This window comes from Odocoileus virginianus, unplaced genomic scaffold (genome assembly GCF_023699985.2).
Source record: "Odocoileus virginianus isolate 20LAN1187 ecotype Illinois unplaced genomic scaffold, Ovbor_1.2 Unplaced_Scaffold_15, whole genome shotgun sequence".
In the NCBI taxonomy this organism is placed as follows: domain Eukaryota; kingdom Metazoa; phylum Chordata; class Mammalia; order Artiodactyla; family Cervidae; genus Odocoileus; species Odocoileus virginianus.
The window spans coordinates 863,652-887,870 of record NW_027224277.1 but is presented as its reverse complement, the minus strand read 5'-3'; the positions used below and the strand labels follow the sequence as shown (position 1 = coordinate 887,870).

General features: G+C 46.9%; 1 long non-coding RNA gene across 3 annotated transcripts in view; it reads left to right on the top strand.

Moving 5' to 3' along the window:
• LOC110139081 (uncharacterized) overlaps positions 1 to 8,730 on the top strand; it is a 49,489-nt gene extending 40,759 nt beyond the window's left edge. For 2 of the 3 annotated variants that reach the window (XR_002314396.2, XR_011486091.1), the window contains one exon: positions 413 to 8,730. This is a non-coding gene — a long non-coding RNA (uncharacterized lncRNA). The remainder of the gene's footprint in view (positions 1 to 412) is intronic. The other variant, XR_011486092.1, reaches the window with a different exon arrangement.
• Positions 8,731 to 24,219: the final 15,489 nt, after the last annotated feature.

Here is a 24,219-nt window from a genome sequence, read left to right as displayed (position 1 = left end):
TGAAACTCTGAAATCAGCTGAGAGGCTCAGAGAGGGGCTGCCTCTTTCTTAGGCAGAAGACATGGCTTCCGAAGCAGTGTGATTCCAAGGGCCATAAAATACCACCCTTCCACCCCCAGTAGTGTGATAACAAGCAAGTTCTGGACACTTAGGGAACCAGGGTGCCTGGAATTCCAACAATGGAGATTCATTGTTTAGGCCAAGCTTTGCTTCCTCCGGAGTTTTATTTTGAAATGCAAATATCCCTATTGAGGCTAATCCTGCCCTGTGACAAGGCGAGCTCCTCTGGGCAGCTGAGCCTTGATTGAGGAGTCAGGATGGGGTGGGAGGTGACAGCAAAGAGAGGAGTTAAAAAGTGGGGAGACTTGGGACTGACCCCACACTTGGTTGATTTCCCAATTTGTTTTCACAGTGAAAATCTGGACCTGCAATATCATCTGACGTGGAGAGTCCTGAGAGCTTGACTTCCATCAGTTGAACGTAACTGGGGAGGAGTTGTTTTTCTTCTTTATGATTCCCTTTGGTCTCCCCTCATCAGAGGCTCTGGTTAGGACAGGTGTGGGCACTGCCTGTCCAGAGGGCCACTCAGCTTTACCCAGCAGTGTCAGGCGTGAGTTCTGTTCGCCCTGAGGCTGGTTGCTCCAGGAGGTGCTGGCTTCCTCTCCCTCCTGGAGACACACATGATTTCCTTGAAACACAGACCACACATTTCTCATCTGTTATTAAGGCAGAATCCTGAGCAGAGAACAGTCCTGAGGTTTGTACGTGCTGCATGAGAGGCACATAAATTCTTCTGATGCCAAGAGTGAACTCCTCTTTCCCTTTTCTCTTTCCCCTCTTTTATTATGTAATTGATCAGCAGCATTGATCAGAAAAAATATGCCTTGTTGACCATATTCTTGGTTGAAGATCAAGGGTGTTGATTTTCTGTCCATCAGTACCTGCAGCAGGTGCTAACTGGATGGGGCAAACCTGTTCAATGTGCCACCGGGTGGGCCCCGGACAGCCACACCCTTGAATGGTGTCCAGCCTCCTCTTCCCCTCCAGCACGCATTTCTCTTCTCAGCCTGGATTTTGTCACTATTGTGAGAAAATTTTCCTTTGAAAGATAACTGTGTCAAGGCTTCTAGGGTTTTAGTTTTGAGTGTTGATGTATTCCCCTTTTTAATGTCGTTCTTTGTGTGTGTTTGGTCTTGGAGATGGGCCTGTGTTACTTTCACTGTGGTAAGCAGTGCTTGTTATGGTGTGGGGGGAGGTCCAGCATTTGTGGACAGCTGGCTGGGAAGTGCGTGAGGAGGCCCTGGCTCTGGGATCTGGGAATCCCAAGTCAGCCCCTGCTATGGAGTGACTGAGCTGCCCTGTGACCGAGGGGCACTCTAGACGGCGGCCCAGTTGACTGGGAGAGTCTAGTCCAACCTGGCCTTTGCTCTGGTAGCTTTTCTAGGTCCCGGTTTTTATTGAGATTTCTCAGACACTTAACTGAGTAGGCTCCTTTCCCATGACATCTCCCCTCTTTCCTGCTTTTGCCTGATGTTGCATTATAATGGCGCACTGTCTTATGACTCTTGGGGATTGGGCGTCTTCATCTGTCCTTCTTGCAACTACTTCAGTTCAGTCCAGTTCAGTCACTCAGTCGTCTCTGACTCTTTGTGACGAATAATGAGTTTTTTGGTTTTTTTTAGTGAGACCAAAAAGTTGGGAATGTCTTCAGATGATTGACTGATCTGACCATCAGCGTACACGGAAGTGTTGAGAGAAGGAGTGAGGACTGTTCCTGCTCCCTTGAGATTTTACAAATGGAATCACCAGTCACCTAATGTACATTATGTTGCTGTTCCCCACCCACTGACAGGTGGTGTTCAAGGTTCCCTGGGCTTGAGAGGTCCATAAGTGCTGTAGATTGAATCAGTATTGAGAGTGTGTCCTGGGACCTCTTGGGGGCCAGGACCTCGGGTTGCCTGCTGTGGACTGAATTCCCCGCCCCTCGCCCCCATTCCTCTGTCAAAGCCCTAATCCCCTGGGGTTAGTGCCCTTATGAGGAAAGACCCCAGAGAGCTGGCTTCCTCTCTTGCCACCACTTGAGGACACACAAGGCTGCTATCTCCACACCAGGAAGAGAGTCCTCACCAGACTTCTAGCCTCCAGAACTGTGAGAAGATTTCTGTTGAGCCCCCCAGTCTAAGGTATTCTGTATGGCAGCCCAGGGAGGTTCGGACTACCGTGTCTGCAGAGGAACACGGTGATTTGGTCAGTAGGCTGTCTATTTTGGGGGCTGGATGAGTTTGGTTAACCCCTCTAGGTATGTGTACTGGGGACTTCTGTGAGCTCACAGTCACAGTCACAGGCACTTTTCTTACTTCTGGTTGGGCATACCAAGTTTCCTCCCCGCTCTGCCCTGTAGACTGTTACTAGACCCTGCTAAGAAAAAGATCCAAGGAATTCAACTATTTTCTTGAGATTTCTGTATATCTTGGAAAAAACAACAACAACAACAACCCAATCAATCAATGACCATTTATCAAAGCGCCTTCCTGTGCTCTTAGCGAGACTCTTTTATGGCCGAAGACATATGTAATTTTCAGCTCAAGAACCAGCAGGGTAAAACCTGGAATTCCAGATCTCTTATCAGGAGTTGTAACAAGTCTGAGATTGTACCCTGCTTGCAAGTTAACTGGTGAGCCTGCTGCAGCATTACGGTTGCTGGCATGAGACGCAGGCGTCCTGGCTCCGTGGAAGGACTTTGTTCTCATAGCAGTCTCGTGTCCAGAGAATGAGCATTTTCTTGGACAGGTTCAGTGTGCAGGGCCGGGGACACCTGTCCTTGTAGCCGGCTGTGTTACAGGAGAGGAGCCATCAGGGTGCCTGAACTTTACAACGAGCAGTCAGAGAGCAAGTCTGTCTCTGCCTTCCAAGGCTGTTCACTATATGAACATCCTTGAAACAAAGTCCAGAGCAAAGGCTGACAGTGCCTCTGCTCACCAGGTGTGCAGAAACGTGAGAGGCCCATGAGGAACTCCTGCGTCTTTCCCCAGGGCTCTGCGTTGACCCCTTGGCGGAGTGGCAGGTGGTGGTGGGTTAAGTCCTTGTTGATGGACCATTTGAAGCCTGGGACTCGGCAGGGATGGTTGGGTAGACACATGCTGCTGATCTGTGCTGCACTGGGGGCACTTCCTGGGGTATCAAGGTTGCCTGCTGGACATTTTCTTGAAGTTGATTGCATTGACTTGTGGATTCATGTCTCATTTTGAGTTATGGGAGGGGATTGCTAGGAGAGGGAAACACTCTGCTCACAAGGTTTCTCCCCTACAGAAAGAAATTTAAGTTAATCTAGTACATGTTTATTGGGCATTAACAGCACACAGGGAAACTGGGGACATAGAGGGACAGAGGGCATTGATGACACCCTGGGTCCACACCCTCTGGAAGCATTCATCTGACAGGGAGGGGTCGTGGCACTGAGGGAGAGCAAGCCCTGCAAACGTGAGATGGGTAGCTAGGAGACAAGACTTGTGTGCCTACAGCTGGGGTATATTACTTAATGTTGGATAACAAAGTACCCAAGATTAGTGGCTTAAAAGAACATTTATGACCTTGGTTTCTGTGGGTCAGGAATTTGGCGGTGGCTTAACTGAGGAGCTCTAGCTCATGGTTTTTCATCTTCGAGTCCAGATGTCAGCCAGGGCTTTGATCATCTGAAGGCTTGGCTCGGGTTGGAGGATCTGCTCCCAGGGGAACAGATCCCAGGAGGATCTGCTCACATGGATGTGGGTGGGGAATCCTGGTTCCTTGCCAAGTGTGCCTTTCTACTCACTGTTTGTGTCTTTTCACAAAATGGCAGCTGACTTCTCCCAGAGTGAATGATCCAAGAGAGCTGCACATCAGAGGCTGAAGTATCTTATGACCTGCCCTCCAAAGACATCATCATTTTTGCAATGTTCTGATTGCACAAGCCAGTACTACTCAACACCAGGAAACAGAGATCCCTGGCGACAGTTTGGGAGGCTGGCTACCACAGGGCCGGCAGAGGGACTGCTAGCAGAGGGCCTGGGACTGGAGAACAGAGCCCTCAACTTCCCTGTCTACTTTTTCTTTTATTTCTTTTAATTTTAAAGATAAAATATGCATAACATATTTCTTTAAGAAAATTAGAGATACCAAGGGTACATTTCATGCAAAGATAGGCACAATAAAGAGCAAAAACAGCAAGGAGCTAGCAGGAGCAGAAGAGATTAAGAAGAAGTGGCAAGAATACACAGAAGAACTGTACAGAAAAGCTCTTAATGACCCAGATAACCACAATGGTGTGGTCACTCACTAGAGTCAGACATCCTGGAGTGTGAAATCAAGTGGGCCTTAGGAAGCATTGCTGCAAACAAAGCTAGTGGAGGTGATGGAATTCCAGCTAAGCTATTTCAAATCCTAAAAGATGATGCTGTTAAAGTGCTGCACTCAATATGCCAGCAAATTTGGAAAACTCAGCAATGGCTGTAGGCCTGCTGAGTTTACATTCCAACCCCAAAGAAAGTTCACATTACCATACAATTGCACTCATTTCAAATATTAGTAAGATTATGCTCAAAATCCTCAAGCTAGGTTTCAGCAGTACATGAACTGAGAACTTCCAAATGTATAAGCTGGATTTAGAAAAGGCAGAGGAACCAGAGATCTGCTGAATCATGGAAAAAGCAAGGGATTTACATGAATACATGTAAATCCATGGCTAATTCATTTCAATGTATAACAAAAACTACTGTAATGATGTAAAGTAATTAGCCTCCAACTAATAAAAATAAATGGAAAAAAATAAATAAATAAATTAAAAAAAAAAAAAAGCAAGGGAATTGCAAAAAACATCGACTTCTGCTGCTTGGACTGCACTAAAGCCTTTGACTGTGTGTATCACAACAAACTGTGGAATATTCTTAAAGAGATGGGAATACCAGACCACCTTATCTGCCTCCTGAGAAACCTGTGTGCAGTATAAGAATCAACAGTTAGAACTGGGCATGCAACAATGGGCAGGTTCAGAATTGAAAAAGGAGCACATCAAGGCTATGTATTGTCACCCCGCTTGCTTACACGCAGAGGACATCATGAGGAACGCTGGGCTGCATGACTCACGAGCTGGAATCAAGACTGCCAGGAGAAATATCAGTAACCTCAGAAATGCAGATGACACCACTTTAATGGCAGAAACTGAAAAGGAACTAAAGAGCCTCTTGATGAGGATGAAAAAGAGTGAAAAAGGCAGCTTAAAACTCAACATTCAAAAAAGAAGATTATGGCATCCAGTTCCATCACTTCATGGCAAATAAATGGGGAAAAAGTGGAAACAGTGTCAGATTTCATTTTCTTGGGCTCCAAAATCACTGCAGACAGTGACTGCAGCCACAAAATTAAAAGACACTTGCTCCTTGGAAGAAAAACTATGACAAACCTAGACAGTGTATTAAAAAGCAGAGACATCACTTTGCTGACAAAGGTCCATATAGTCAAAGCTATGGTTTTTCCAGTAGTTGTGTATGGATGTGAGAGTTGGACCATAAAGAAGGCTGAACGCCAAAGAATTCATCCTTTCAAACTGTGTCATTGGAGAAGACTCTTGAGAGTCCCTTGGACAACAAGGAGATCAAACCAATCAATCCTAAAGGAAATCAACCCTGAATGTTCATTGGAAGGACTGATGCTGAAGCTGAAGCTCCAGTACTTTGGCCACCTGATGGGAAGAGCCAACTTATTGGAAAAGACCCTGATGCTGGGAAAGATTGAGGGCAAGAGAAGAAAGGGGTGACAGAGGATGAGATGGTTGGATAGCATCACTGACTCAATGGACATGAGTTTGAGCAAACTCAGGAAGATAGTGAAGGACAGGGAAGCCTAGCATGCTGCAGTCCATGGTGTTGCAAGGAGAGTGGACACGACTTAGCAACTGAACAACAACAATGTGTAAAATACATCTTACCATTTGAACCTTTTTAAGTGTTTGGTTCATCCCTGTCTGGGGATTCCCAGGTGGTGCTAGTGGTAAAGAATCCACCTGCCAGTGCAGGAGACTCAGGAGACCTGGGTTCGATCCCTGGGTCAGGAAGATCCCTGGAGAAGGAAATGGCAACCCACTCCAGTATTTTTGCCTGGAAAATTCCATGGACAGAGGAGCCTGGTGGGCTACAGTCCATGGGGTTGCAGAGTCAGACACGACTGAACACACACACACCACGCCCCCACCCCCGTCTACTTTTATTCCTGATCAGACTCTTGGCCTCTGCAGGGACTACTTTTGGAACCTCATCCTCAGGTTCCTCAGGTCTGCCTTGGAGGTGTTGCTGGTGCCCGCTTGGGAACCCGGATGCCTCTGCTTCGCAGCGCTCTCCTGGCAGGGCACAGGGAAGCAGCAGGTGGCCATGCACTCGGTTTGCTCCTGGACTGGCTCCCATGTGATTACTACGTCTTCTCCATGTCACCTTCAGTGTGGAAGCCTCCTCAGCCCTTCCTCTAAGCTGAGGTTCACCTCTCTGAAAGAGGAGCTTGGGCATTGCTGAACTATGTTGATCTCTGCAAAAGCAAGATGCATTTTCTCCTGAGGTCTGTGGCAGTCAGCTCCCAAATGAAGCTTATTTAATAAAGGAATTAGTTCCAATTGAATTCTCAAGATGGAATTATGGATTCATTTGAAGGGGAGTAAAAGGAGCAGTGGGCTTGAAGGTCAAGGCGAAGCTGTTTTCTGAGCATCCATGATGCACACTCTGAAAAACAGTGTTTCCAGAATGGCATTGTCGTTGTCCAGAGTTCTGGCTTCTTACACGTATTCTGCGAGGGCTGCGTTCCATCACAGATGCAGGTGTAGGCCATGGCTTCTTATGTCTTTGCTTTCCATTCCTGGAGTAGTGCCCCCCACCCCCAGCTGACACCTTGGAGTGGTGTCAGATTTCTAATTGTAGGAGGCGCTAGCTGTTTAACATCTCCTAGCCTGTGCCTTCCTCCTGGGAATCACTTACCTGCTCTTTGCTCTTAGCCCATGTGCATCCAGTGAAGGTGAGTCCACCCTGGGCTCACCCAACCAGTCCCTCTGGCCCTGGTGATTGGTCCCAATGAACATATGATCCAGGCCAGGCCAGTGAAACCAGGGACTCAGTTCTGGCACTTTTGTTGAGCTGATGGACCTGCTGCCTTCAGCTCACGGTCACATGTAGCCACCTGTGCGTCAGGCAGACCTGAGAGACAGCAGGAGGAGGCCGGGCCTTGTTCCTTCTGTGCTCTGGAGCCAGCTGTGGCCAGATCCAGCCCTCTGTATTCTGTCTTGGCTTGAACCAGTTTGGATTGCCATATTTGGTCAACGTGAAACACTTCTACTTTCTAAAAATCAGGTGGGTCCACTTCTCCTACGTGGAACCTGATGCTTCAGGTACAGGTGCTGTGGAGGATGGATTTCCTTAGTGTCTTGTGTATATCACATCATTTGAGTGGTCCAAGGGAGTCCTAAACTGGGCCTACTGCCGCTATGCATATATGGGACTTCCTGCCACCAGCCATGGGGAGAGGTCTCAGAATTGCAGGCTTAGGCCAGTAGAAACAAGCCTGAGGTTTATAGTCAAGCTGTCATAGCCTAGCATGTGACCTATCTGTGTCTCACAGTCTCTCTTGGTAAATAGGGAGAGTGGTCCTTGGCAGATTTGTTTTCTCTCTAGTCTTCAGCCTTCATTGCTTTGGTACCTGTCCTTCCCTCCTTTATCCTTCCCATCTTCTGGGATCTTCATCCAGCAGTTCTCTTTTCTTCCATCACTCTGGCTGTACCTGTTGATTCCCTTTTCCTCCTGTGCACAGATGGCAGGACCAAGGCCTCTCCTCAGCCTTGGTTGTGCCATCCTCTAGCTACTAATCTCTTTCCTTTGTCAGCTGTACCACTTCCTCTCATCTGATTCGCTCACGCCCATCTCAGTCTTCTCTGATAAAGGAACCAGTTTGCCGTATTGGAACTGGTGGAACCAGCGTACACAAAACCACAGCACAGCACAGTCAAGGCACAGTCAAGGCACACACACACAAGACACGTACACAGAAGCACAGTCAAGGCACGAATGGCTTTGTGTCTGCCTGTGTATGAGTCTCTGGGGCGCTGGACACTTGGAGCCCCTTGTGAAACTCTCCAAGCCCTGAGTTCCACGACCTCATTCTCGGATGAGTTTTCTTCTACTTCTCTCCTGCTTACACTTCTCTACCTCATGGTCTCCTTTTTGTTCCCATCTCTGTGGGTTTTGCCTTTAAGATGCAGTTCTTCCTCCACTATGGACTCTCTCCCGTGGCACTCTTGGTTTTAGTTACTAGCTCTGTGCACTTGCTCCTGGATATTTACTTTGGTCACAGTCTCTCCTGTCACTTACAACTGTTGGGTAGATATCTGCAGTTGGATATTCTACAAGAAACCTCAATTTCAAAGTGGCCAAAATGGACTTCTGCCTCTGCCCATGACAGAGAAAAAGGACTGGATTTATCACAAACAAAAAAAAAGAAAATACATGTAGTAACTGCCGTCAGCCATCGAATGAGAAGCAGCACAGGGCAGTGATCTAGGAGAGAAGGAAGACCAGTGAGGCGAGGCTGGGACGCCTGTGCTTCCTGCCAGGAGCAAGTCCAGGGAGAGGGGTCCACACAGAGCCCAGTGGTTTCCCTGAAGCGAAAGACTGAGTGGGAGATTCAGTGAGGTAAAGCCGCTAAAGTTTACAGGCAGAAGAATACCAGAGAAGAGATGGAGAGAGCATGATAGACAGCCCTGGAAGTCTGCAGATTCTACTCAAGTCTTGAGCAGTGTGTCAGTGTGAGGAACGTACTTGAGGCCACTGGAAGAACCACCAGAAGAAGCAGGTAGAACAGTCTTGGAATCGATATAGGCCTGTGTCCCCAGTGGCCAGAGTGGAAAAAGACTCTGTATCCCACAACATAGGTGGAATGAACACATTTCTTGAAAGATACAAATTACCAAAGCTCACTCAAGAAAAAAAAGTGGGTAACCTGAAGAGCCTAGTATCTATTAAATAAGTTTACAGTTAAAAACCTCCCCACAAAATAAACCTCTGTCCCTGATGGCTTTAGTGGGGTATTCTATTAATACCAATCATTTAAGGAAGAAATAATACCAATTATGTCCAAACTCTTCTAGAAAATTAAGATGAGGGGACACTTCCCAATTCAGTCTATTCTTTAATTTCAAACCAAGAAAAAGACAATACAAGGGGACTGCAAATTATGATTTCTCATGAACATAGATTAAAAAATTCTTAACAAAATTTTAGCAAATTGGATCCTTTATATTTAGCAAAATATAAAGAATACATCATGACCAAGTGGAGCTTATCTAAGGATTGCAAAGCAATCTAACATTTGAAAATAAACCAATGTGACTGTCCTTTAATAGCCTAAAAATGAAAGTCACATGATCATCTCAATAGATATAATTTGATAAAATGAAACATCCATACATGATAAAAAATCTCCAGTCATAGATGTCATTTTCTCAACCTGATAATGGGTTTCTATGAAAATGCTTCTGCTAACATAAAGACAAAGTGCTTTCCCTGTAAGATCATTAACAAGGCAAGGATATCTATTCTTATTATTTCTACCCACTTTTACTCATTTTTATTCACTTCTAACAAGTACATTGTATTTCTATATACTAGCAATAATCATAATTTAAAATAGTATAATTGGCATTAGCATTAAAATTTTGAAACATCTAGAGATAAGTTTGGGGGAAAAAAGCACAAATCCTGTAAACCAAAACCTACAAAGCACTGCTGAGAGAAATTAAGAGACCCACATAAATGAGGAGAGAAATATGTTCATGGATCAGAAGACTCAGTATGGTTAAATTTTTTTTTTAAGGTTGATTGGTTTATTTTTGGCTGTGCTGGGTCTTGCTGCTGCCTTCTGCGGGCTTTCTCCAGTTGCAGTGAGCAGGGGCTGCTCTCTAGTGGTGAACGTGGGCTTCTCATTGCGGTGGCTCCTCCGTGGAGCGTGGGCCCTAGGCACACGGACTTCAGCATCTGCCTTGCATGGGCTCAGGAGTTGTGGCTCAAGGGCTATAGAGGGCTGGCCCGGTAGTTGTGGCCTGTCACTTGCATGTGGGATCTACCTGGAGCAGCGATCAAACCCACGTCCCCTGCCTTGGCAGACAGATTCTTAGGTACTGGACCGCCGGGGAAGCCTTCGTTAAGATGTTGATCCTCTTCAACTTGATCCTATAGATTCAGCATAGTCAAAACTTCAGTCAAGATTCTAGAAACTTTTTTTTTTTAAGAAACTGACATGCTAGTTTTAGAATTTGTATGGAATTACAGAAGCCCTAAAATACCTAGAATGCATTTTAAAAGAATGAACATATTTGGAGGACTTGCAGAGACTGGAAAGGGAGCAGATCACTGGCTGACTGTGCCTGGGGTTTTATGACCAGGCTGGTCTTGGCAAACCTTTCAGCCACATCTCATGGTCAGGGTGGCGTCACTTCATGTTACAGAGCCGGTGTTGGCACCTTAATCCCCAAGGGTCACTTTCATCAACTGCATGCGCCTATCTCTGAGCATCTGTTTGCTTTCTGCTTACAGATAGAACCCGCAACCTTTTGTGGGCTGCTCTTGGGTACCAGAGCCTCTCCCCGTGAATGTAGAGAATGTTATGTAAACATGACTGACTGCTGTGGGAGAGGAAAGGACCAGTATCTTTGCCTTGAGGTAGGTCAGACTCTAAGATGAAATTTATACTTTCCATGGATCAGGCTTGGGACTTTCAGCTGCAGCCGCATCAGTCACATTCTGTTTGCCTTCTCCCCCCTCAACCCTGCTTCCTTCCACCCCGTTGCTAGCATCTTCAGCAGCATATTTTTAACAAATCAATTGCTCCCAAGAGAACCAAGAACTAGTGAACACTTACTCAATCTCACAGCACCTTAATTATCCAGCTTTTTCTTTTGGACACTCAGGAGGAGGCTTCTCTTTGTGAAGAAACCTCCTCAGCTTGTCTCCATCCCTGAATGGCTCTGGTGACATGTCTCTCTTCCTTCACTGGACTGGCTCTCCTGCAGACAGGAGTTAAGCTACATTCATCTGTGCATCGCTGATGCTCATACAGCCCAGCAGCAGGTACACAGTGGACACTCTGTTCTTAAACTTTGCATCCCTTCATGAGGTTCTGCTGCAAGGGTAGCACGAGGCACAGCCCAAGGGATCTTTGTTCTCTGGCATCTCCCTGATGGAGGGAGCTGAACTGTCCAATGAGACAGCGGGAAAGAGATGCTGGCCTCTCGCTGCTGTTCTCAGGACAGTGTCCCCACGGCTAGGCTTCGCATGAACAGTTAAATCATGCCCACGTCCCCAGGCATTGCAGCTCCCGAATTACACTCTGTTGCTTTGCAGTTAAGCAATAATGCAATTAGAACTAATGCAGCAGAGATGATGATCTGTGGGGCCCGTTCATAAAAATGTTTCATCTAAATATTGAGCTCAGTGCTTGGAAAGAATAAACAGACATATTTCTCTTTCTCCCCCCTTTTTTTTCCTTTTTACATAAAAAGGAATTTGTCTCAAAACAGTTGTGGGTTTTATGAGTTGTCACTTCTGTTCAGCCCGCAGCTCTCTGCTGTGAGGTGTGTTGCGGTCGCTCACGTATGGCACTCAATTTGATGGTCCCCACTGTGCAGTGGGGCTGCTTGCGCAGGCAGAGCCTGCCTCTCGCCACTCGTGCAGTCCCTTCAGTGTTTTCTCTGCGCAGGGCCCGGGGACCTGGTGGCAGTTCCCTTGTACTTGCCACCTTCGTCCCTCTCCTGGGGCCAGTGGGGGGTGCTGAGTCAGTGTGATGGAGGAGGGGCCGTCAGGGCAGAGTGTCATGCCTGCAGCACAAGGCTTCCGTGCCAGTGGCCCCAGGATGGGATTCCCTGGCATGTCTTTGTCCAGATGGAGAAAGTCAGCCCTGGAGACTCCAGACTGACATGGCTCCCTGGCTCCCCAGGCTGGTCCGATGAGCACAGTGCGGGCAGCCCAGCAAGCGCTTCACAAGCAGCATGTCCCCCGCACTGTGAGGCAGTGACCTGCCTATATTATCAGTTATGATAGTCTTCCCTATTTGAAATGGATTTTTCCCCTGATGTTATTGCTTACTAAAGTTAGTTACCCACATTGTTTTGTATTCAGTTGAATCATGTGAAATTGCTAATATTTGACTGTTCTGAACTATAAAAATGGCAAATTCGCTGTTATTTCATCATTTGATCAGTAAGAACAGCAATTTTGGATAATTCAATCTAGTCATCTTACTGATGCTTGGGAAACTAAACATCTGGGACCCTGTGATATAGTTGGAAAGAATTTCATGCCAAGATTGGGTGGGCTTAGGGTTGAATTTGGGCTTCCGTGTTAGCTCAGTTGGTAAAGAATCCACCTGCAATGCGGGAGGCTTGAGTTCGATCCCTGGGTTGGGAAGATCCCCTGGAGAAGGGAAAGGCTACCCACTCCAGTATTCTGGCCTGGAGAATTCCAAGGACTGTATAGTCCATAGGGTTGCAAAGAGTCAGAATAGGCTGAACGACTTTCACGTTCACTTTCAGAGTTGAATTTGGTTTTTATGTCTTCCACCATCCCTGATAACTCCCTTGTGTGGATGAGTGTCTGGAGTGGAACTCACAATTCATGTCCTTCCCATTTCACAGGTCACATGCCTTTTAAATGGTAAAGTACCTTGTGCATGTGGGCTAATGACCTGCAGCTGGGAAGATTCTTATGCGTCATGATCAAACTCTTGGTTTGGGCTTTCTGGGAGCAAAGTGTGCCTTCTTTAAACTCCAATTTTTATCTGTTTGGGATGAAGACACGTGGGGCCCAGCTCTGGGGACTGGTCACAGTTGTCTTCAAGAGGCTAAATCCTGTATCTGATAGGGTGGCATCTTATTCAAAAGTCAGAACAGTTGGGTTAAAAGTGCAAAAATCAATCAGTTGCATTGTTTCCAGAAGGTTATGCAAATAATTTGGATCATTTTTTAAAAATTGATTTTAAAAATAAAAACCTCAGTCAATTCAATTTCCCTTCTCAGGGTGGTTTAGAGACCATGATATTTATAAAATGTTTTGAAATTCTCAGAATAATATTAAAGAGGAAAAAAGTATCATTCTTTGAGAATTTCTAACTTTTAAACCTCATAAAGTGACTTTACTCAACATTCTATCTATTAAAAATTTCTACTAACTATGTTCTTGTAAAGGGCCTGATACAGTGGTAAGTGATATTCCTGTTACAGACTTGGAGGAATTTAAGCATTCTCATATGACTTTAAGACCTCCAAGACAGTGCAATTCAGTCTAGTCAGCCTTTGGAAATTGTGGACGTTGTTTGTTCCCTGCCCATATTCTGTTACCTGTCTCACTTTTGTGTTTGTGAGCCCTGCTTCCAATAGACAGCACCTCCATCTCTTTCTCAGAGGACTCCTTTGTCACTGGACACCATAAGCCAAGGGCTTCCCAGGTGGCTCAGTGGTAAAGAATCTGCCTGCCAGTGCAGAGAGATGCGGGTTTGATCCCTGGGTTGGGAAGATCCCCTGGAGAAGGAGATGGCAACCCACTCTAGTATTCTTGCCTGGAGAATTCCAAGAACAGAGGAGCTGCATGGGCTGCACTCCATTGGGTTGCAAACAGTCAGACATGGCTGAGTAACTGAGCGTGCGCTCACCCAGGCACCGTGAGCCAGAAGAGCCAGGGAGTTAGAGTTCCAGGTGAGTTCTCAAGAGTGACAGGACTTGCCGTCTAAAAACCACAGCTCCCTCATTCCTTGGTGGGATAACTCTCAGGTGTGTTTCGCTGTCTTGCAGAGTTCCACATCCCCATCATGGTAGCTAGCCTGATACATACCCTTTATTGGCTGCCTGCCTTCCCTGTTTCACTTTCCCTGTCCACTAGAGATATTTCATGATCTTCCAAACATGTTCATCCCAGTAGCTGCATCTGGAGTGACTCAAACTAAGACGTTGAGTAATATGGGGATGATGTCTATGTGGGCCCACCATTTAGGCAGAAATATAGGATTATCCATGACAGGCTACTCCTCGGGCATGTTGGATAGCAGCTTATGTAATACTGTGTGTAATAATTGCGATTATAAGGACGTACACATTGTCCCCAGAGATCTAGTTGCTGTAGCCAAATTGTAATGTGCTTGCCTTCTGGAGCAGTCCCTCAGCTTTGCTTTCAGGAGTGTTGTTCTCCCACCCTCAGCCTCAGCTCCAGTAAGAGGCTTGTGACTCATGTTGGCCAATGAAAGTGCCACATCTCCCTGGCTACTGTGATTGGCTCTCGGTTTGGTGCATAACCCAACCCAGACCAGTGAGGTCTTTTCCTGAAGTTTTAAGGAGAGAGGTGGTCTCTTTGCACAGGTTGCTAAACTAGTGGGGTACAGGCTGGAGAGGGGCCTGCCTCGGACACCCGTGAGCCCCACGGAGACAGCACTGGGAGCTGGAGCAGAACAGGGCCTAGTAGTAGTCTTGTCATCACATGAGTACTCTCCCAGAGCTGTTTTTCTGTCACTTGGGATTGAACCAGTCCTGACCAAGAGGGTTTCTCTGGGGGAGTACATGGTTCCCTTCTCAGAAATCGCTTCCTTAATGGAGGTCTAGGTGACTCCTGGGTGTGGTTACTAACAAGAAAACTTCTGGCTCTGGTGCCAGGCCTACAAAAGACTGAAGTCTGTGAAGACTTCAGGCTCGTTCTGGGTCCTAATGCTGGGTGTTTTGGATGTGTTGGGAAACTTGCCATTGGTGGCTTTTTCTAGAAGAGAGGTATGTAGTGTTTGGATGAAAGGGTTGGGTACAGAGACACTGTGAGATTCTGAGTAGTAAGCGCTGAGGCCGCACTGTTCCTGCAGCCCCATCCGTGGAGCCTGGCGCCGGGTGGGCCTCCCCAGCCCCCGGGGGCCTCACAGGCTCCGTCACAGTCAGGTGGTCGCCTCTCCACTGAGATTGTGTTGCCGCCCTAAATGGGCACCCTCCACAGCCCATGGTGGTTTGACCATCTCACAACTGGCTGTTAAGAGGGGAAGAGCTGTGAGGGGCATGTGAACACAGCTGAGAAGAGCAGTTGAAGTGGGAGCAGCTTGGACTGGTCATCACTGAGGCCACAGACTGGGCAGGGTGGGACTGGCGTGGATGGGGACGAGGGGGCTGAGGGCCACCCCAGGGACTGGGAGACAGGACTGCTGAGGCCACTGGTGTGACTGCACCACAAGTGCTGCATTGCCAAGATGTAAAACCGCTACTTCTAATTGATCAGGGATTCTCCCATCATGGTCCTTGACAGACCATGGTGTAAGCTCTAGGCTGGGGTCAGGGTCTGAGTTGATCTGCTTTGATCACTACTTGGTAAAAGTAATTACTTGGCTGTAAGTTTATTGAGGTTTGTAGGCTGAGTTAAATGTCCCTGTGTAAAAAAAAAACGCCCATCAAAATGTCATTGACAGCTCACTCCTATCATATCTCAACAGCAAGAAGTCATCTTCTTTTCTGTCTTTGCTACTTAGCAAAGAGGTTTCTGTTGTTGGGGGTGGGGAGGGTGGGTCCTTACTCAGTGAGACTGAAGAGGGATGAGTATGTCCTCTTTGGCTATGAACAGTATGGACTGTATACTCACATCAGCCCCACCTGTACCCCAGACCTGCATTTTAGCAGGAATCTCCAGTGGCTCATGGCACAGATATAATGGATTCATTGTAATATCTTACCAGATCACAGTGATACCCTGTTCCCTCACCAGCAGAATGGGTGGGGCTTGCAGCCCTGTTGGATGCCTTGACCCTGGCTCCACGTCATGTTTGTGTGGGTTAAGGCTGGTTATCTGACCTGACTGGCCAATCAGAGCCCTTCTCTTGGGAATTTGGAACAGGACTCATGTGTGCGTGTGTGTATGTGTACTGGGGTGGGTGTACACCTTCTCCTTGGGCAACTGATGTATAGCAGGTCTACTTGGGAGTGGCTCAGCTCACCAGCTGCAGGGCCCTGAGCAGAGGGGGCCAGTTGGCAGACAGAAGACAGAAGCGGTTGTGTTTGACAGCGCGTCGCTTGCCTGTACACTGCGAAGCAGGCAGAATGCCTTCCAGAATGGTCTGCCTGAGGATCGTAAAGTGAGGGCATTCGCCCATGGGATCTGTCAAGGCTCCGTCCATCCTCAGTGGCTTCTGCTGTGTCTGTTCTTGATGGAACAGGCTCCACCGCTTAGAGGAAACCCTGGTAGAAAAGCAGAGAACACAGGCCACACCTTGAGGAGGGGGCCTCAGTCCTTGTCTGGAAGCATCCACCGTAGCACTGTGAAGTCAGAGAGGGCTGAAAGGCCTGTGTGGCCCAGAAAGTACCTCCACGGTCAGGACTCACTGACAGTCACATCTGCACCCTCACAACTCCGTGCCTAAGTAACTCAGAAGTAGGAGCTCCTGTCCGGCTCTGCGACCCCATGGACTGCAGCAGGCCAGGCTTCCCTGTCCATCACCATCTCCTGGAGCTTGCTCAAGCTCATGTCCATTGAGTCGGTGATGCCATCCAGCCATCTCATCCTGTCACCCCCTTCTCCTCCTGCCCTCAGTCCTTCCCAGCATCAGGGTCTTTTCCAATGAGTCGGCTCTTTGCATCAGGTGACCAAAGTATTGGAGCTTTAGCATCACATCAGTCCTTCCAGTGACTATGGAAGGTTGATTTCCTTTAGGCTTGACTGATTTGATCTCCTTGCAGTCCAAGGGACTCTCAAGAGTCTTCTCCAACACCATGGTTCAAAAGCATCAATTTTTTGGTGCTCATCTTTATGGTCCAAGTCTCACATCCATACACGACTACTGGAAAAACCATAACTTTAACTATACAGACCTTTGTTGGAGAAGTGATGTCTCTGCTTTTTAATATGCTGTCTAGGTTTGTTGTCATAGTTTTTCTTCCAAGGAGCAAGCATCTTTTAATTTCATGGCTGCAGTCACTGTCCACAGTGATTTTGGAGCCCAAGAAAATAAAATCTGTCACTGTTTCCACTTTTCCCCCTTCTATTTGCCATGAAGTGATGGGACCAGATGCCATGATCTTAGTTTTTTGAATGTTGAGTTTTAAGCCAGCTTTTTCACTCTCCTCTTTCACCCTCATCAAGAGGCTCTTTAGTTCCTCTTCACTTTCTGCCATTAGAGTGGTATCATCTGCATATCTGAGGTTGTTGATATTTCTCCTGGCAATCTTGATTCCAGCTTGTGATTCATCCAGCCCAGCATTTCTCATGATGTACTCTGCATATAAGTTAAATAAGCAGGGTGACAATATACAGCCTTGTTGTACTCCTTTCCCAATTTTGAACCAGTCCGTTGTTCCATGTACAGTTGTAACTGAACAGAACGTAGTAGATGCCCCAAATTGGCATGGCTGAAATTATCACTTCAAGTGGCATTCACAAATAATCTTCCAGTGAAATTTCCCTTTTAATATTTACCAACAGTATAAATGGGGAAATTGAGAACTTATTTATAGTAATAATCAAGGACAGAAACCTCTGAACTTTCTCCCTGGTTTTATGGACTTCTATGATTGCTATTTTGTAGAAAATGCACACAATAGCATGCCAAACACCATGCAGCTCTTTAATAAATAAAAACCAATTGCTAAAATATTTCCTGCCTGATAAATTATTTTCTTAGTCCCTGTCTCATGAAATTTAGGAGGGAAATGGCAAATTTCTCATTTATTTGACTGATTTTTCTACACAGTCAACAAATGCATCCTCTGGACTTGGATCTGCCTATTTGCAAAACCTCCACGTGCCTCATGTTTCTGTTGTCTCAGGTGAGTCTCTGTGGCCCGCTCTGGCAAGGCTAAGAGAAGAGCTGAAGTTTCTTCAGTCTTATTTGACTGGAGTTTTCCTTGTTATTTTTGATTTGTGATGTGGTTGACTTCCCCCACGCCTGTCTCTGTCATGACAGGTGCCCTCTGATTCATGCGGTGCAGCGGTCTCTCCCAGGCGCCGCTCAGAGCGGCCTCTCCCTGTGGCTGACCAGCTCTGTGCTGGCTGCCTGTTACAGCCCGTCAAGAGCTGGCTCTGCGTTCCCGAGCGGGCTCCGGGACTCCCACAGCGCTGCCTTTTGCTCAGACAGCCTGAGACTCGCTGGTTGTTGTTTCCATGTCTCAGCACACCTTGAAGAGATGTAATAAGGCCTCTGCTTCTGTGACAGCTATTCATGAAAAAGCACTGAAAAGTGAAAGCTTTAGTCGCTTAGTCCTGTCTAACTCTTTGTGACCCCACAGACTGTAGCCCACCAGGCTCCTCTGTCCATGGGATTTCCCAGGCAAGAATACTGGAATGGGTTGCCGTTTCCTTCTCCAGGGGATCTTCCCAACCCAGGGATTGAACTCAAGTCTCCTGCATTGGCAGGTGATGACTTTACCACTGAGCCAGCAGGGAAGCCCCACTGGGAAGTTCCACGTTTATAATTGAATCTTCCTTTGTGTATGTGTGTTTGTGTGAGTGAAATGGTCTTTTCTTTAATTAGAACTATTTTGTAAGTGTTCAACACAGAAAAATGGAACCTCACAGCCAGGCGTAAACACCACCCCACCCACCACTGGAGACACAAGCTTTTGGCGCCTTGATGCAGAAGCTTCGAAAACTTAGCTTCTGCTTGTGCTTCACTTTCTCTGTATAATGAAGTTGGAGTTCTAGTCTGATTTTAAACGTGCAACAGGAGCCTGCTACTCAAAGGATTCTAAAGTGATTCCTTTTGGGATGTGACTAATTCCTCTGGGATTTATTTGTGCTACTGGATCAGGCAAAATTTGGAAATCATAAATTGGTTGGGAGTCTGGGTGTCTGACAGTTTTTGAAAATTTTTGTCTTTATCTCTGCCTCCATATCCATCCATCCTTCCATCATCCATCTGCTTATATTTCCTCACTGAGTGTTGAGAGATTAATGTAAAGAGACAGGCAGGGAAGCCAGGGCTGACTTGATGGAGTGCCCTCCGCAGGGAGCCTCACGCACTTGGTGCCACATATTTATGGCGTGCCCCAAGGACTGGATTACATGGCAAAAGATTAACATCCCTGCGTACAAATTAAAAATGTTCTATTATTTGCAGCATGGAGCGGACTAGCTGAAGATGAGCATCTTCTCTTTGAACAATGTAATTGAATGTCTCTCAGCCTGAACCCCTTGCTGTATTGATTTGAATTAATAATTTGTACATTTGTAATCTCCTGGCTTCCCCAGTCCAGAACTGCCCCACACATCACAACACTGTGACTGCCTCCTCCCCAGCCATCACCTCTAGTCTGGAAGCCTTGATGGTTCTACGGACAATTAATCAGTCAAATGGAATCAGTTTTTTCTGATAAAGGAGAGCCGTCCATGTAAAACTGACATTCAATTTTATGGGAATTAACGTTCTGAAAAGTGACTGTGATCTGCCTTAGTTTAAAGCACCATTTCCTTAGGGCCAGTTTGGAGAAGCTATGGGACATGGTGGTGGTGGGATTGTATTTTTACCATGGAATTGCTTGGGGCTGGGTCAGTGGAGGGAGCTGGAATAATAGTACCAAGCCTTTTGGTGTTTAACGGGCAGGAATCTGCTGCTGCAAAGCGTATTAGTCAGCTATGTGAAGTATGTTGGTAGATTGTGTTGTAGACACACAGCAGACCTTTCAAAGCAAAATGGAAAATTTTGTATACTATAATTTACTTTAAAAAAAAAGGGACAGAAAAAATAGCATTTGCAAGGAAAGGAAACTCAGGGTATCTGCAATCCAATGTAACTTCTTTGATGTGTACTTAAATAAAAAACTGGATACATGTTATTTGAAAACATAAGTTAACTGCTTTGGGAATGGGTTTCTGGTGAACCCTGAACCTTGTCTTGCTTCAGTCTGTTTGAGGAGCATTCTGGATGGCTGCTTTCTGGCCACAGCTGTCAGAGGCTGCAGAGGGGAGAGGAGGGTTGGAGACCGAGGACCTCCTGGGTGCATGCTCATTTGCCTGCAGGTGCTCGTAGACTGTATCTGTATGCCGCAGGCTGGGTGAGGCGACAGGGAGTGGTGGACCTTGTAGGGAAGTGGGGAGACTGTTCTTTTGTGGGAGACAGCCACTGCCTGGCACCCACATTCACCGTGTGGGAATTTGGGTCACATACTACGGTTTTTTCCAGGGGAAGCCAGAAATGTGAGTTTTACACGAGAGTTCCCAATGTTGTGAAGTAATAATAAAAATTCTTGTTTAGGCCAAACAGACATCCTTGTGTGGCCCACAAACTGCCACTTTGTGACCTCTGGGTGGGAGACTGAATGAGACATGCATTGTCTTGGGGCTGTGGAAAGAGAAAGTTATTTTGCTTTTGGTTTTAATATAAATCCCTGATAGTTCGCAGTCTTTTTTGCTTCTTTTGTTTTTAATTTCATCTGCACAGAATTGATTAATCATTTATGATAGGCTCTCATCATTGATTTGTGTATGGCTTCATTCGTTCATTTATTGAAAATAATACCAACCCCACCACTCAATTCGAAAACTGATTGTGGTAATTACCTACATCCACCTGTGGGCTCCTCTCTCCCCTACCCCCCTTTCCTGCCTCCTTCCACCAAGTAATCCATATTTATCACTCCCTTACTTTCCTTTTTAGATAATTTTATCTCATCTTGTGAGTTTTTAAAAGAGTCTGTCCATCCATCCATCCATCCATCCATTGGTTTTAGTTGGATTTTAACTTTATAAAAGAGTTATAGCGATACTATTTGTAGTTTTGGGGGACTTACTTTTTTCAACTAACAGATGCTGAGATGTAGTTCATTCACTTTGGCTTGTGTGTAATATGCCATCAGCATGTTCCACAGCAGATTCAGTCATTTTCCTGTCTGTGGGGACTTGCCTGTTTCCCGGTTATGTGAGTGGTGCTGCCGTGTACTTTTGTTTATATTGTCCCTGGGGATATGAACATAAGCTCGAGCTTTTGCCACTTAGAAGTGGAACTCCTGGGTCAAAAGGTATGTATGTGAATGTTCGATTTTAAGAATTAGTGCCAAAGTGTTTTCCAGTGACATTAGACCAATTTATCCTCCTGCAATTAGGTGGCTCAGTGGTACAAGAATCTGCCTACAATGCAGGAGATATGGGTTCGATCCCTAGGTCGGGAAGATCCCCTGGAGAAAGAAATGACAATCCACTCCAGTATTCTTGCCTGGGAAATCCCATGGACAGAAGAGCCTGGCGGGCTACAGTCTGTGGGGTTGCTAAGAGCTGGACACGGCTGACACAGCTGAGCATGCACACACGCAGTTGAGTGGGTATAATCATGGCTTTGATTTACAGTACTCATCTCTTTGAGGCTGAATACTAGACGACAGAGGATGAGATGGCTGGATGGCATCACTGACTTGATGGACATGAGTCTGAGTAAACTCTGGGACTTGGTGATGGACAGGGAGGCCTGGCTTGCTGCGATTCATGGGGTCGCAATGAGTCGGACACTACTGAGTGACTGAACTGACCTTTTATATATTTTCTGGACATATTTTCTCTTCCGTGATGTGGTGGTTCATGTCTCTTGTCTAATTTCCCATTGTATTATTTGTGGTTTTCCTACTGATTTCTAGGAGTTGTTTATACATACTTGATTCTAATCCTTTGTTAGTTGTATTTTATGAATTCTTTCCACTTTCTTTATGGTGGCTTTTGATAAATGTTCTTAATTATAATGCAGTCAAAATTATTCATCTTTCCTTTTATAGTGACCACTTTTGGTGTCTCATTTAAGAAATCCTCCCTGATTTCAAAATCTAAAAGATACCTATATTTGCTAAGAGAACTACTTATCACTTATTATCACTTATCACTTACTATAATCACTTATTATATATTAAAAATTATTACTTATCAGTTCCCCCTTAAAAAAATCAGATGCAGGGAGAAAGTCTGATTTTTGCTGTATTTTTGCTAGTTGCTGGCAGATTGGACTTGGTGTGAATCATGTTTTCTGACTTGAAATGTATTTTCAGTGCTCCATGGGTCTTTCATTTAAAAGGGGTCGCTGCCAATGTTGTTTCCAGACTTTAGGGGTCACTGCCAATGTTGTTTCCAGACTTTAGGGGTCACTGCCAATGTTGTTTCCAGACTTCAGCTCATGTGGTGTCTGCAGCCACAAGATAGGGTGGGTCCTTCCTAAAGGACATGTGTTTTCCACGCATTCTAGGGTTCCTGGAGCCCCAAGGAGATAAGATCTCCTCCGGGCTGAGGAGGGCAGGGGCTCTTTGGGCCAGCAGCATCACTGTGTGGGTTGGTTGAATCGGCGCGCAGTCCCTCTGCGTCCTTTCCCGCCCCCACCTGGGAGAGAGTGTTAGAGCGGCAGACTGCCAAGCAGACGTGCGCACGGGGCAGAGGACCGGGCCTCCCGCCACTCGTTATCCGGGGAATGAAGGGGTTGCACCCTCTGAACCCTGACAGACTGGATGCTGATGTCTGATGGAGAGAGGGGCCTCCATGGGAAAGCAAGGCACAAGGGGTAAGAACGGGTGGCCCTGCCCCGTGGGGGAAGCCCCTGAGCCGCAAGCGTGGCTCCAGATGGCTCCATCTGCTGTAGTCCAACCAAGGCCAGTCTTGACTCAATCAGACAGAGCACTCTTTTCTGACTCAGAGCGGTAACTAAGACTGTGGGGTTGAGATAGAAACAAAACTGGGAGTGCGCTGGCCCCGGTCACATCCCCTCCCGTCAGACTCAGGAGTTCCTGTCCTTCCCCCAGGCTGTGCTCCAAGATGCTGCCTGAGGGCCAGGTGGACCATCAGCATGAGGTGCCAGTGCCTTATCACAGCTGGGGTGCAGGGGCTGCTCCCCACATACCTGGCCGCCCTCCCCTGCCCAGCGCTCTCCCCCTCTCGCTCCATCTCTGGCTGGGGTGCAGTTTGCCCACCATCATCTCCCTCCTTTTCCCTCCTGCCTCCACACCCTCATTTTGGTGTTGGTCGCTATGCTGACCGTCCCTTCCCCAGTCCCTCCAAGCAGAACGGGTAGTTGTCACAGGCTGGGGCCAGAGCTCCTGAATCAGCCAGTGTGTTCTTCCCAAATTGAAATAAGTTGTCTTGTCCTTGGACCCCTGTCTGCCCGGGGCTGGGACCAAAATCGAAAGGAAAAGGTGGTTTGAGCTGAGTCCAGCCCCACGTTTTCTCTTTTTGGTGGGTGCTCAGCCCTCCCACTTTGTATGCAGCCCATAATATTCAACGCAAACGACTCATTCTTGGTCCTTGTCTAGGAGGGTGGCATAAAGGACCCCAGAGAGCATGCACCCAGATCCCATCAGCCTGCTTGGTGGGTCTGCAGGGGCTGACTCCCCCTCCTCCTGTGAGTCCAGAGCACTGACCAGCAGGGAGGCTGGCTGACGGGGGTCCCAGGGTAAGAGGGGTTTGCTGCTGCCACCTGCGGACCCTGATCCCTCCATTCCTTCCATTGTCATCTATTGCTGGGGAGGCAGTGAAGCTCCCATGTTAGGGAAACTGCTAAGGTTCACATGTGACTTCCTTCCCAGGAGAACATGATCTCCAGGGAGAGACTTAAGGGCTTGTTCCTCTGGGTGCAAGGCGCTGCCTCAGTGCTGAAAAGGGGCAGCCCATGGGAGCAGTTCCCCAAGCACACCTGCCTCCTCTTCCCCACACGCAGGGCCAATCACTTCCAGGCAGGCACCAGAGGGGTCTGGTTTTGTTGATGGGAGATGGCCTGGCTCCTGGCCCCTAGAGTGATCTAGCACAACATCAGCCCCTCATTGACACATTGTTTCCATTCAGCCCTGCATCCAGAAAGTCTGTTTTTCTTTTTAAGCACAGAGGCCTGTATTTGACATGACAGCCCAGTGCAGTATTGAGTTAACTATAAACACTGATGATCCTTCTGGACTGAATCACTATCCACCAGACAAAATGGTTAAACTTACAACTTGACTGGTGCTGATCAACATAAATGAAATGTGAAACAGCTTAATGCAGCCACTAAAAACAGCTGGCTCAAGGTCATCTTCTCACAGGTATCCCAGGATGTCAGCTCCACACTGGGGCTCTCTGCACACGTGGGACTGTCCAAAAAAACTTTTACTTTCTCTTCCCTCTCAAATAAATATGGCAGTACCTTGCTAAATTAGTAGGGATAGGCTGGATTATGCTGCAATAACAAATCACTCCAAAGCTCAGGGGCCTGAAACGG